Raw genomic sequence first — 12,743 nt, 5'->3', positions numbered from 1 at the left:
GCGGAAACTCCGATCAACCCTAACCCTTTTAAAATGTTTGCGGAAGCTGCGATCAGCGAGATCGGCAAACTCTTAGGATCATTACCGGAAATTTTAAAATAGATAAAATGTTTGCGGAAACTGCAATCAGCGACTTCGGCTTTGTTCTATTTTTTTCTCTCGATCTTTTCAGTTTGTTTGTTTGCGGAAACTGCGATCAGCGACTTCGGCAAACTCTTAGGATCATTACCAGAAATTTTAAAATGTTTGCGGAAACTGCGGAAAAACGGAAACTGCGATGTGCTATTTTTTTCTCTCGATCTTTTCAGTTTGTTTGTTTGCGGCGGATACCGATACTCCGATACCCTAACTACCGATACCCTAACCTTGAAAAATTTCGATCAGCGACTTTGGCTTTTTTTAATTTTTTCTCTCGATCTTTTCAAGGTACGAACTGATGGTACAAATTGTTCATGGTACGAATTAGGTTGCACCCGTATTTTTCTTTGTATGTGTAAATTATTTCCTATTTGGATGTAGTCTACTGTTATTTCAATAAATATTTGTCTACACTTGGTTTGATCACCCTGTACATCACCCTGTACATATTCATGTGTAACATACGATCTACAGCTACATACCCTTTATGTATGTAATTAATTTCAGGAAAATGGTGTGCACGCAGTTTTTCATCAACCGTCACTGAAGTTGACAATGACAAAGATTGCAAGCCAAGAAGATATTTCCGCAGTCAAACTTACAATGTTTCTAATTCTCCAAGCTGACGATAAACATCTGTTATATATTATATAGTTTTTTATTCATAATAACAGAGCACATTGTGGTCAAACAGTTTGTGTAAATCTGTTTCATGCATTATTTCAATGCCATTAATGAACATCTGTTCTGAAACCCAAAATTAGGTTGACATGATGTGAAAATTAAGACCTTGAAATAGTTTGCAAGTTGCAGCTTGTCTTAAAAAAGATAAATAACACTTATTCTTTCTCTAAAAAATCAATTGTCACCCGTAAGTAATGACACCTAACCAATAACGGCAACGTGACAAAAAAACAAAACCCCCAAAAAAGATGACTTGATGGATCAAACCCAATGCTCTTCAATCGGTGTGCATAATGCACCAAAGGGTTCACGTCTATTAGGCGCTGGTCAAATAGGCGCCGGCACTGTGGCGTCTGGATATTTAGGTGCGGAGCACTGTGGCGCCCGTTCATTTAGGTGCTACTCCTAGTAAAGTCTGCAGATTGTATCAGCTCAGCTTTGGCAAAACCTAGTCGGGGTTTTAATGGAAAAGTAAGTTACTCTTCACTCAAGCGTCAAGCCTACCAACCGCTTGAATATAGGCTACGGTATATTTTTTACTGATGTTTAGTGTAGTTATTATTTGACTTATATAACTAAAAGTGAACTCAGTCATGTTCGGAAACTTGAATAATTTATTGATAAAGCTTTCGCCAACGCAAACCTGGACTAACAACAAATAAATGCCGAACACGCCCATTAAAAAACAATATATTTTTCTGTTCAATATCAGATTTTGTGTGAAAAGCATTGCTGGTTTAAGCAGCTTCACTCACGGAAGCCATGACATATTTTTTTGTTCAATACAACCAGGGCTGCGATTTTTTCTTTCTTGTCGAACGACCAAAAATTCTACGCTTGTTTGTCGAATAGTAATATGACGTCACACGAGTCAGATTATAAGCGTTTGACCGCGAGTTACCGCACAAGTTGTGTGGTATTAGAGTCACTTACTTTAAGTTTTTTAATCGCACGCTGGTTGAGTGATTCCATCTACGGCGGCAAAAACATTGCCGTCGCCAAATCAACACACCTTGGATTGCTGCAACAATTGCCGTATGCTTTAATGTTTAAGCAAACGAAATTTTATGCGCTTCTTTATCGCGTGTCACACGGCAGTAGGTAGCCCAGAGCATCACGCAAGCTATTTTATGCGCTGACAATGCTCTTGTGAACTGTAAAAAGTTTGCAACCTTATAAATATCGGCTTATTGTTTCGCAAAAGTTATTCTTTCATCGAATGCTTGTTGTTTACCGGTGTCGTTGCGAATATAAATCGTCGTGAAAGAAGATACAGGGTCATTTCATTATAATTTTAAGAGAGAAAATACAGGGTCCTCAAAAATTTCTCTTTTTTATATATGCTAATCAGTGTGAAAAATGATGAACAATAAAAAAAAATTTTTTGAAATTTGTTGAGTGGTTTTCGAGATATAGTCGTTGGAAGTTTTCACCACTAGGTGGCGATTTTATGACCGAGCGAGGTGGTCCAGCAAGTCTTTTTGTTAATATATGATATGTTAGTGACATTTTGAAGTGTAAATATATGTATCTCCCTATTTTTGGGGTCAAGGAATCCAATTCTGAGGTCTAAAATGCATTTAGATCAACCTAAGTGGGTCTAAATAGCATTTCAAAATCAATTTCCAGACTTTGCATATGCCAAACTTCTGGAGCCCTTTTTGGCATGTTTGGAAAAGTTTGGGAATTTATTTTTTTTTTAATCATGATCTATTAATCCTATTCTATTAGGAAATACATGATTTATAATTTAGTATTGACCATAGAGAAAGTTAAGAGTCTTACAAGTAATCTTGTAAATTTCATGCAAAATTTATACAAGTATCATACTGTATAATTAACAGATGGATTACTTTTTAACATTGTTAAGAAATAATTTTTTTTTTATTAACTTATCAAATTTATAGGCTATTGCATGAATGATGTACCTGATGCCTTATTCACTATTTAATCATTAATTAAATTATTGTGACAGTATATATTCACTATTTAATGCCTTATATGCCTTATGTATGCACTATATGCTTTATTCACTATTTAATCATTAATTAAATTATTGTGATAATACCAAGGTTTTGTGTAAATAGCGGTCATCAAATACTAACTGAAAATACAAATAATGTCTTATTTTCATTTCTGCTATCTTAAAAAGCACACAGCTGAATATGAAATGTTAAAACATTTTACTATTGTCATAATGAGTTTCATACCTATTAGATATCTGTTAGGGTTAGAGCATAGATTACTCGATGGTTAGAGTTAGGGTAAGCGGAAACTGCGGTTAGCGGAAACTGCGGAAAAACGTTTGCGGAAACTGCGAGTGTAGCTGTAAGCCACTGTAAATCAATGATCTTGAAACAAATAACTAATACAAGGTCCCGGTTCAAGCAGACAAATGAAGAAATTGTTATTATTTTGACAAGGTGCAAATTAATCAAAATTAGCAACAATGTTACTCCGGTCACTGTCACTGATTCGAAAGGTACGTCCTGTTGAAGTTGCTGCAAATGGTATTGAAATTATGCAGATAATTTCTGTAAATGGAACCCAACATTGGTCTTTATCAGTCGGCCATTTGAAATCTAAACTTGGTCCAGGTGGATGCATGAACATAACGTGTGCATCCATTTCTTCTTGATTAATTTCGTCAACAAGACCTATCCACCATTGACCATCAAACTTACAAGCAACATAATCATTGACATTTGTATCCAATATATTAATAACATTTGGTACAGCATTAAATGTGTGCACTCCAGCAAAATGTTCATCCTCACTTGTTCTCTTGTATCCAATAGAAGAACAAGAAAGGGGTTGAAAATGATGAAAGGAACGGGTACCAGGAATTGTTGATCCAAGTTCAAAACGCTTGGCCATTACAATACGTTGTTTTTTCAAAGTAAAATGCTCAAAGAAAAAGAAAGTTATTCCTGTCATGTGTGATTTGCAGTATTTAAACAATGATTCTGCAGTTAAAATTTGGTTATGACATGGACGTTGTAAACTTGCTCTGGCGGCCGTACGCTTAACAGTACCTCCTATCCCATCACAAGGAGATTTGCCGTGACTTGTGGCAAAAAAGCTCCAAGTTGCCTCAACTTTGAAATCTGATTTGTGAAAACAGAGATTCATCATATTTTTATAGTTTTTGTACTGTCCACCACATCCATCAGAGAAATATTTCAGAACTTTGACCTTGTTATGAAATTGCGTGGCAACATAAGTTGACAATTTCTCCATCAATTGATACACAAATACGACATCATGATCCAAATCATCAGATATAATACACAGGGATTGTTGTTTAATCTCACCATTTTCCAAATAATACATAGCCACCAGATGTAGTGTACACTGACTTTGATTCCAGTGATACGATTGTATTTCATCTTGTATCACAAATTGATAATTTTCAGCAAAATCTAACAAAAGAATTGCAGATTTGTCATCAAGTTCCTCCTTCTGTTTTTTGAGAAATCTTGCTTGGCATTTTGCCAGAAACGAATGGGAAGTTAAGTCATCTATTGCAGTCACTAATGAATCAAGGAAGTTAGAACGAGGCAGAATTAGTGTATCAAGGCTACATCTGTCTGTTGATTGCCACCTTTGGAACTTAATCTCTTGTTCTTCATCAGAATCTTTGGCAAGTGGTGTGACCTGTTCCAAATATTCTCGAAGACATTCCTTTCCAGGGCAGTTGTCACACCGATGCATCATGCAAACTCTATTATCAACATTACACACTATCTTTGCCATTAAGGACTTGTAGTCATCGTTACCTGATGTGTGTGCAGCATTAGCTAATAGCAAAGCATTCTGATGATGTACACATACACATACTGAATGCGTTCCACTGGACGAAACATTAACACACCACTTTGGTCTCAGGGAAAAAATTTGGTAATTCCTATTTGTTTGAAGGGATGCTTTTCCAAAAATTTGGCATGCAGTTCCTTCACATTGCAAAGAAGCAAACGTTTTTGTTCATAGATATTTTTACCAATGCTAACACAGTCTTTTTTTCCAGGCATTATCCTGCTATTCTCATCATCTTGGTAAAACTTCAATACAGCTTTCACCGTTTCATCATCAATTCCAAACCTTGTTTTGCGTGTTGGATGTCCCAGTATGCCATGCTCTTTTCGTAATAAATTTGCTTCTCTGATTAGATATTCAGAAACTTTAAAATAAATTGCAGCTTCAGAAATTGTCCAGTTTTCCGGTATTAATGTGAGAATGTGTTTTTGCTCATTGTAAGATTTGGTGGCTTGTAATTTATCTCTTATCAGTTCATTTAATCTATCATGTGCAGCAGCCTTTTTCTTCAACAGGGCAAGTTCTTTCATGTTAATGACACTATCTTCCTCCATTGAAATCTCTTCTACCTCAAGCAATCCACTGTACAAATCCCCTAGCTTCTTCTTAACTGTGTTTATTTTTTCTATCCCTTGATCTGTTCTACGGCGTTTTGAGAGACCATGTGAGCTATGCATTGGTGATAAGTCAAGTGCATCCAACGTATTGTTAACCTTAGCCTTACTGACTATCTTTTTCAATTCACTGGAGTATTCAGCATCCACTGAATCGTCTGAGGTTATGCTCTTGTCATCATCTGATGAAGCTACACGTGGTATTTCCAGTGCTGAAATGGTCTTGTAACAAGACGCACACATTCTCCATCCTGGTATGACAAATAAGTTTTTCTGTTCCATTTTTTCAGCAATTTTTATTGATATTTTGTGGGTTCCTTTTGCTTTGTTTTTGTGTGCATTAAGTATATTACAACATTTAGAAAACTTTCTTTCGAAGACAATTCCAAGAAATAATTTTTCATGATGGAGACAAATTGTTGATAGGTCTGACTCTTTGTGAGTGTATCTGAGTTCAGATCTCCACAAAATTAATTTTTTGTCACTATCCCCATACTCGGCAAATGCTTTTAATTCCATTTTCCTCACATAGCTCATTTTGTGACAATTTTCATCGTCCAATATAACTCCAAGACTGCAGGGTTCCATCTTCCTCAAACTGACGTTTGCAACACAATTTAATACAGAATAACAGAATATATATTATATATAAATTAATTCATGTATCATGTAAGACTTAAATTCTAGAAAAATACAATATTATATATACTGTCACAATAATTTAATTAATGATTAAATAGTGAATAAGGCATCAGGTACATCATTCATGCAATAGCCTATAAATTTGATAAGTTAATAAAAAAAAAATTATTTCTTAACAATGTTAAAAAGTAATCCATCTGTTAATTATATGATACTTGTATAAATTTTGCATGAAATTTACAAGAATACTTGTAAGACTCTTAACTTTCTCTATGGTCAATACTAAATTATAAATCATGTATTTCCTAATAGAATAGGATTAATAGATCATGATTAAAAAAAAAATAAATTCCCAAACTTTTCCAAACATGCCAAAAAGGGCTCCAGAAGTTCGGCATATGCAAAGTCTGGAAATTGATTTTGAAATGCTATTTAGACCCACTTGGGTTGATCTAAATGCATTTTAGACCTCAGAATTGGATTCCTTGACCCCAAAAATAGGGGGATACATATATTTACACTTCAAAATGTCACTAACATATCATATATTAACAAAAAGACTTGCTGGACCACCTCGCTCGGTCATAAAATCGCCACCTAGTGGTGAAAACTTCCAACGACTATATCTCGAAAACCACTCAACAAATTTCAAAAAAATTTTTTTTATAGTTCATCATTTTTTGCACTGATTAACATATAAAAAAATAATGAATATTAAAGAACCCTGTGGAAAAAATCATGAATTCTCTTAAAATTATAATGAAATGACCCTACAGTTAAAAAGTGGAATTTACCTGCTATAGATTATCAAACAGAAGGAAAAGCTAGTGTGGTATTTTGCAAAATTTGTAAAGAATTTTATGACGGAAACAAATCGGAATTAGATAAGCTACCGAGTCAAGTTAAAAAAGTAGTACAAAATTGGATAAACGGTTCTTCGGCAGAAAAGAAAAATAATGCTTCTGATCATATGGCATTGCGCGTTCATGAACGGGCAGTTTCGCGTCTTCAAGTATTCCAGTGACGATGCGACAGCTTCATCCTCCATACAGCGTCTTATGATTCCGATTCTGACAGCTAGTTCTTTATCAAACAGACTCGTGTTTGTTCGCAGTATCTCAATTGTGCCGAAATTATGTTAGTGTAAACGTAAATCGAGGCAATCATCTCGCAGTGAGATATTAATTTGTTACCGGTACCTGGTTGAACAATTAACGTTATTTTATGATAATTCAAAGTCGCTAGATGTCGAATTAATGTAAAACAAACGTAAATTTCTTCTTGGGCATTGTTACGCAGGCAGCAAAATTCGTCATTTTTGCATTGACTTCACGTCTGTAGACGTTGAATCAATGTAAAAATGATGATTTTTGCTGTCTGGGTACGCAATGTAACCTGCCAGGAAAATTAAATAGATTTGTGCTGACTCGAACGTTGAATCAACCCAAAATTAACTTACTTTTCCCCCTGAGATGTTTAACGTGATAACAGCGTGCGTATCGCTACTTTTGGTATTATTACATCACTACAAATCAAACAGTGCGGTCGTGACTCGTGATAGACTACTCTAGTATATTCTTTTCGTTTTTTCGATTCAACGTCTGCAGACGTTGAATCAATGTAAAAATGACGGGTTTTGCCAGCTGGGTTGTGTGCTTTTGTGAATGCAAAATCGCCCATTACGTAATCACAGAAACCCTTGGAAGTCAAGTTGCAACCGTATTTATCTGTATACTATTCTTTATTCACATTGCAAAACATTTCTGCAATCTTGGAACAAGTGCATAAGTCTGACATAAATACAAACTTGCAATTTGCAAACACGTTGACATTGACAATTAAAGTAGCCTATTTCGGTTATTTTATGTATAAAAGAAACCCGTTGTGTCGAATAGCACAAAACGTGTGTGGCGAAATGTTTGATGCCAGGCGTTGGAACTTCGATCAAAGCATTCTCCCGCAGTGGTCAAAATGGCGGCGCTGACGCCTTGGGAGTTTCTCGTGTGAAGCGTCGCTATTAGACCTTGCTTTGAAGTAGGCCTACCTGGCGCATGAAAGTTTACATAAGTCAGCACTGTTATGATTGCATCACGTGATGCCCCCCCCCGATTGTTCCTCGACCTGACGACGTTTAGTCCTCTCTCAGCTTTTTTTCATTTTTATTTTCGTTTTTCTTTTTATTTGTAAGGCACGGCGTTTGTCGAATAGTGATGGCGCGTGTCGAGTGACCTCGTCACCGAAAAAGGCAAAAATCGCAGCCCTGAATACAACGTTTTGTGTTAAAAGCATTGCCAGATAAAGCAGCTTCACTCACTGAAGCCATGACTAACAACAAATAAATGCATGCGCATTAACAAAACAACATATTTTCTGTTCAATATAACATTTTGTGTGAAAAGCATTGCCCTACCTGCCAAGCTGATACAATCTGCAGACTTTACTAGAAATAGCACCTAAATGAACGGGCGCTACAGGGCTCCGCACCTAAATATCCAGACGCCACAGTGTGCGCGCCTATTTGACCGGTGCCTAACTGTCTGCGCCTAAAAGACTTGCTCCCGCACCAAAACAAACAAGAGGTACACCACTATGAAAGGGTACCGTATGTAAGGGTGCAACACAAACTTGCAAAATTATGCCGTCAACGTTCACATTTTATCGCTTCTACCTTTTTGTAAACCTCTGCTATGTTTGGCATTTATTTGTTTTTTATTGTGATGGTCAGAAATAAACACAAACTGAACTAAACAGATGTTATTTACAAAAAAATCTGTTAATTGTGGCGAGACCTGCACGGGTGCAACCTATTTCGTCTCCTGAAAAAATCAAGAAAAAAGTATAACTGAGCCAAAGTCGCTGATCGGAGGTGCCGTAAACATTTCAAAATTTTTCCCATGAAAAGATCGAGAGAAAAAATACACAAGAGCCGAAGTTGCTGATTGGAGTTGTCAAAGCAGTTAATGCAACTATTATTTCAAGACCATGCTAAGTATCTTGAAATAATAGTTGATAAACCAAATTTCGGGTTAGGGTTATTTTGATAAACCTACCGAACCTTACCGTACTTTCTGGTTAGGGTTATCGACCTGCACAGATCTGCAAACCTAGCAAACTTTGTACAGCTGAATTGATAGTTCAATCAATCATTTTATTTTTCGTCAGTAACGCGTCTGGGACGAAAAAGATACTAACTACAAAAATCGATATAAACCTACTAGTACGTTAACGAACGGGAAAAGGTGGCAAAACCTTGAAAGGTTTAAAACGTGCCTGAATGAAAAATTATGTAGTAGGCTATATATCAGTAGTTAGCACGGCTACAAAACCCAAAAAAACAAATAGCAAAAAATAAAACAAAAACAGAGAGAAGCACACATGTTGTAAATTAGTTCTTAGTAATTAGTTAATTAGTTATGTGAAAATGTGCTCTGATAGAAGGGTTTTTATAGCTAAGGTCTCAAGCATAACCTTAGCTTGATTACCTTTAATCTATAAAAATTCTATCTGCCAAAACAGGAGCCTTTTTACAACTTCATAACACTAGCCTGGCCTTTCTAATCTTTGCAGGCTAAGAAAACTTCAATGCTGCAACAATAGCATTTTACAATCACCAATACAACCTAGCTTATTTATTCTATGAGGCTGAGAAACCTTCATAGCTATAAATTCAGCTGTACAAGGTTTGCGACATTTAAAGACGCCCAAATAAGCGTCTTGGAAAGTGAAGATCTTTTTTGAGAAAATTTTAGGTAGGCAATTTAACGTATTTTACTTTCCCAAAACAACAACGCAATCATGCGTGACATAATCTACGATATTGCTTTGGGAAAGTGGAATACGTTAAAGTGCCTACCAAAATCACTGTTTTTCCCAATTTTTAATATTCTATAAGGTGTTGCGACAGTGCCATATTTTCATAAATATTTATTATCAGCGTTGTACGTTGACGCCAATTTGATGGCGTCAACTTTTTGTTGACGCTAAAGCTAGCGCCGTCAGTTTATTTTTTAGTTGATGGAAGTGAGTGACTCTGGTGATAGCGCCGTCAACTATTTTGCCAATTTTAAGTGTCACTCTCTATGCGTCATTTTTTATTTTCATGGAAAATCTCGTTTCACAATCAGGGTTGTCTAAATCCCTAGGGTTGTCAGACAGCTTTTGAGAAAAAGAGTCAAACAATGTCGAAAAAAGGGCCAAACTGGGTAAAAACAGCCAAATTGTCCAATAACGTTAATAATAATATTTATTTCCACTCGAATCTTTGGCATTGGCATAAACATTGTCAGCTAAACACTGTCTAAAAAATCGTAATAACTCTTTTCCGTCTCAATTTCCGAAAGACATTTATTTAAATAGCTAGTTTGATAGCATGTGCCAACTGCTTCTAAAAAAATCCAAATATTGAAAACAAAGGGCCAAACAATTTTTTTTGCGCCAACTGCCTCTAAAAAGGGCCAAATTTGTGAAATTTAGCCCCAAAAGGGCCAATCTGGCAAGCCTGTAACAATGAGAATTTCACAATGTATTCTGGCCAGCGCGACTCATCCGAATTACGATACCGGCTTTTGCGTTGGTTGGAATGGCTACCTGGAATACAAGCGGAAGAAGTTCGCCAAATGGTGATGGATGGATGGTCATTTTTTTTGTTGTTTGGATGCGAAACGCCGAAACATACATAAAACAAAAACTGACAGTGTGCATCCAATGAGAGAGTGCGAAAGACCGTAGCCCTGAAGGCGTAGGAGGTCGTCGAGTCTGCATTCTCTATCGTGAGCAGTATCGAGATCACTTATATCGTGAGCAGTATCAAGCAGTATCGAACGTGTCGAACGTGAGCAAAGTATCGAGCAGTATCGAGCAGTATCAGAGCAGTATCGAGCAGTATCAAACGTGAGCAGTATCGAGAACGAGGGATCAAAGAGAAAAAGTAAAAAATCAATGAATGTCATTGCGGAGGTTGAAGATAGCCTATCAGTTCAGTTCAGTTGTTTTTATTTCTGACCATCATATCAAAAACAATACACGTCAACATAGCAAAGGTCGAGAAAAAGGTAGAAGCGACAAAACGCGAACGTTAAAACGTGCTTGTGACCAAAGTAAGTTATTGAGTTGAAAAAAATTTGGCACGGTCGCAACACCTTCAGAAAAATTTAAGATGTAAAAAAATTTAAGATGTACCTACCGGTAGTTGTAGAAGCCTACTTTATTTCAAGAGCTCTATGCCCCTGAAAATAGCGATGTTGATGCAGTGGACCTCGTTAAAAGATTTATATATTATGCTAAGCCATCACAGCACGCTTAATTGGAACAGTGATACCTTTCGAGTAAACATTTTCAAGACTTGTTTTTGAAATAAAACATACCATTACCATTCAGCGTTACTGTGGAACGCATGTTTTCACTTGGAAAGGACATTATGCATAGGCCTACTAGAGATGCAACAAACCCAAAATTTTTATCCGCACACCGCACCGCAACTGAATCGCCTATGCGCACACCGCAATTTATTTGGAACTTTGACACTGCACCGCACACCGCAAATTACAAAATTTTCACAAAATATTTTAACGCGTTTTTTTTTAGAAAGTCAATTGTGGCAAAAAGCATCCATGGCATATATATACCGTAACTGGCAACCTACCAGTACAGTTGTGCACTAATTGACTAGGCTAACCAGATCATATTCTCTTATCAGCAATGCATCTAAGTTCTAAGACATCATGCTTTTTCAAATAGAATGTTTCTGGATCCAGTATCAGGACTTTTGAACATTTTTTGCAAGCAATAAATCAATTTTAATGTCAGTGGTTGTATGAACTACCTACACAGACACACAAGAGTAAAACTTATAGCCTGAACTCACTGGGCTAACTGTTATAGTAACTAATGCGGTAGTTGCGCTAGGCCTATAGCCTGGTAACTGAGCTAATCAGCTAGGCTATTAACCAAAAACACTGGTACAACTTCCCTTACAAGCCAAAACCATGTCAACTGCAACAAGCCATTTGCATAGCTATCCAGCTTAGGGTTTCCAAAAGAAAAAAAACTGATCCGTGTTTCCAATTTAAATTTGAAGTTTTATAACTGATTTTCTTGAAAAGTTGAAAGTTTACGTTTACGAAAGTTTAACATCTTGAAAGTTTACGCGGCAAGCGGCGCGGCTTTGTCATTTCAACCTTCCACGCGGCGCGGCGAAAAGGTCAAAAGCGGCCGCGTACGCTGCGCGGCTTGCATCACTAATGCATACCAAACGCAGCAGATTGTCGGACCAACGTTTTGAAATGCTTGTGTAGCCTATCTACAAGGATCAAGGAAATAGGCTAACTAATAAGCTAAGCAGCTAATTACAATACAGTCTCAATACATAAAACCTTTATTTATAGCTATTGTTAGCCTAAACTTGGTTGAAATACTCTACTTCCGTTTTGTGAAACACTGTCTAAAATAGCGCTGACGCCTCAATTTCTTTAAGAGCTGACGCAGTAGCCTACTTTACGCCGTCAAGTTTTTAGGCAATTTGCGCTGACGCCGTCAATTTATTTCATTGACGCGTACAACATTGTTTATTATAGCATTGTACAGTGTATACTCTCACCTACAATATGGAATTATCAACTGAGGATGCGCACCCACAAAATACTTGAATATAGAATCCTAGTTAGACAAAATAAGATAATTAAAATCGTTACCGTAGGCTACAGGAGCATTTAAAATGAAAACAAAATTACTGCCACTCTATCAAGATAATGGAATAGGCTACTAACTGTAAATTCCACTTATAAATTAGAAATAAGCAAATTTATCTTCAAATTTTGTGATAGCAAACTAACCAGAAAACTTCAAAACTTT

The sequence above is a fragment of the Aplidium turbinatum genome, chromosome 10 (assembly GCF_918807975.1).
Source record: "Aplidium turbinatum chromosome 10, kaAplTurb1.1, whole genome shotgun sequence".
NCBI classification, from domain to species: domain Eukaryota; kingdom Metazoa; phylum Chordata; class Ascidiacea; order Aplousobranchia; family Polyclinidae; genus Aplidium; species Aplidium turbinatum.
This window is presented reverse-complemented; position numbering follows the sequence as displayed.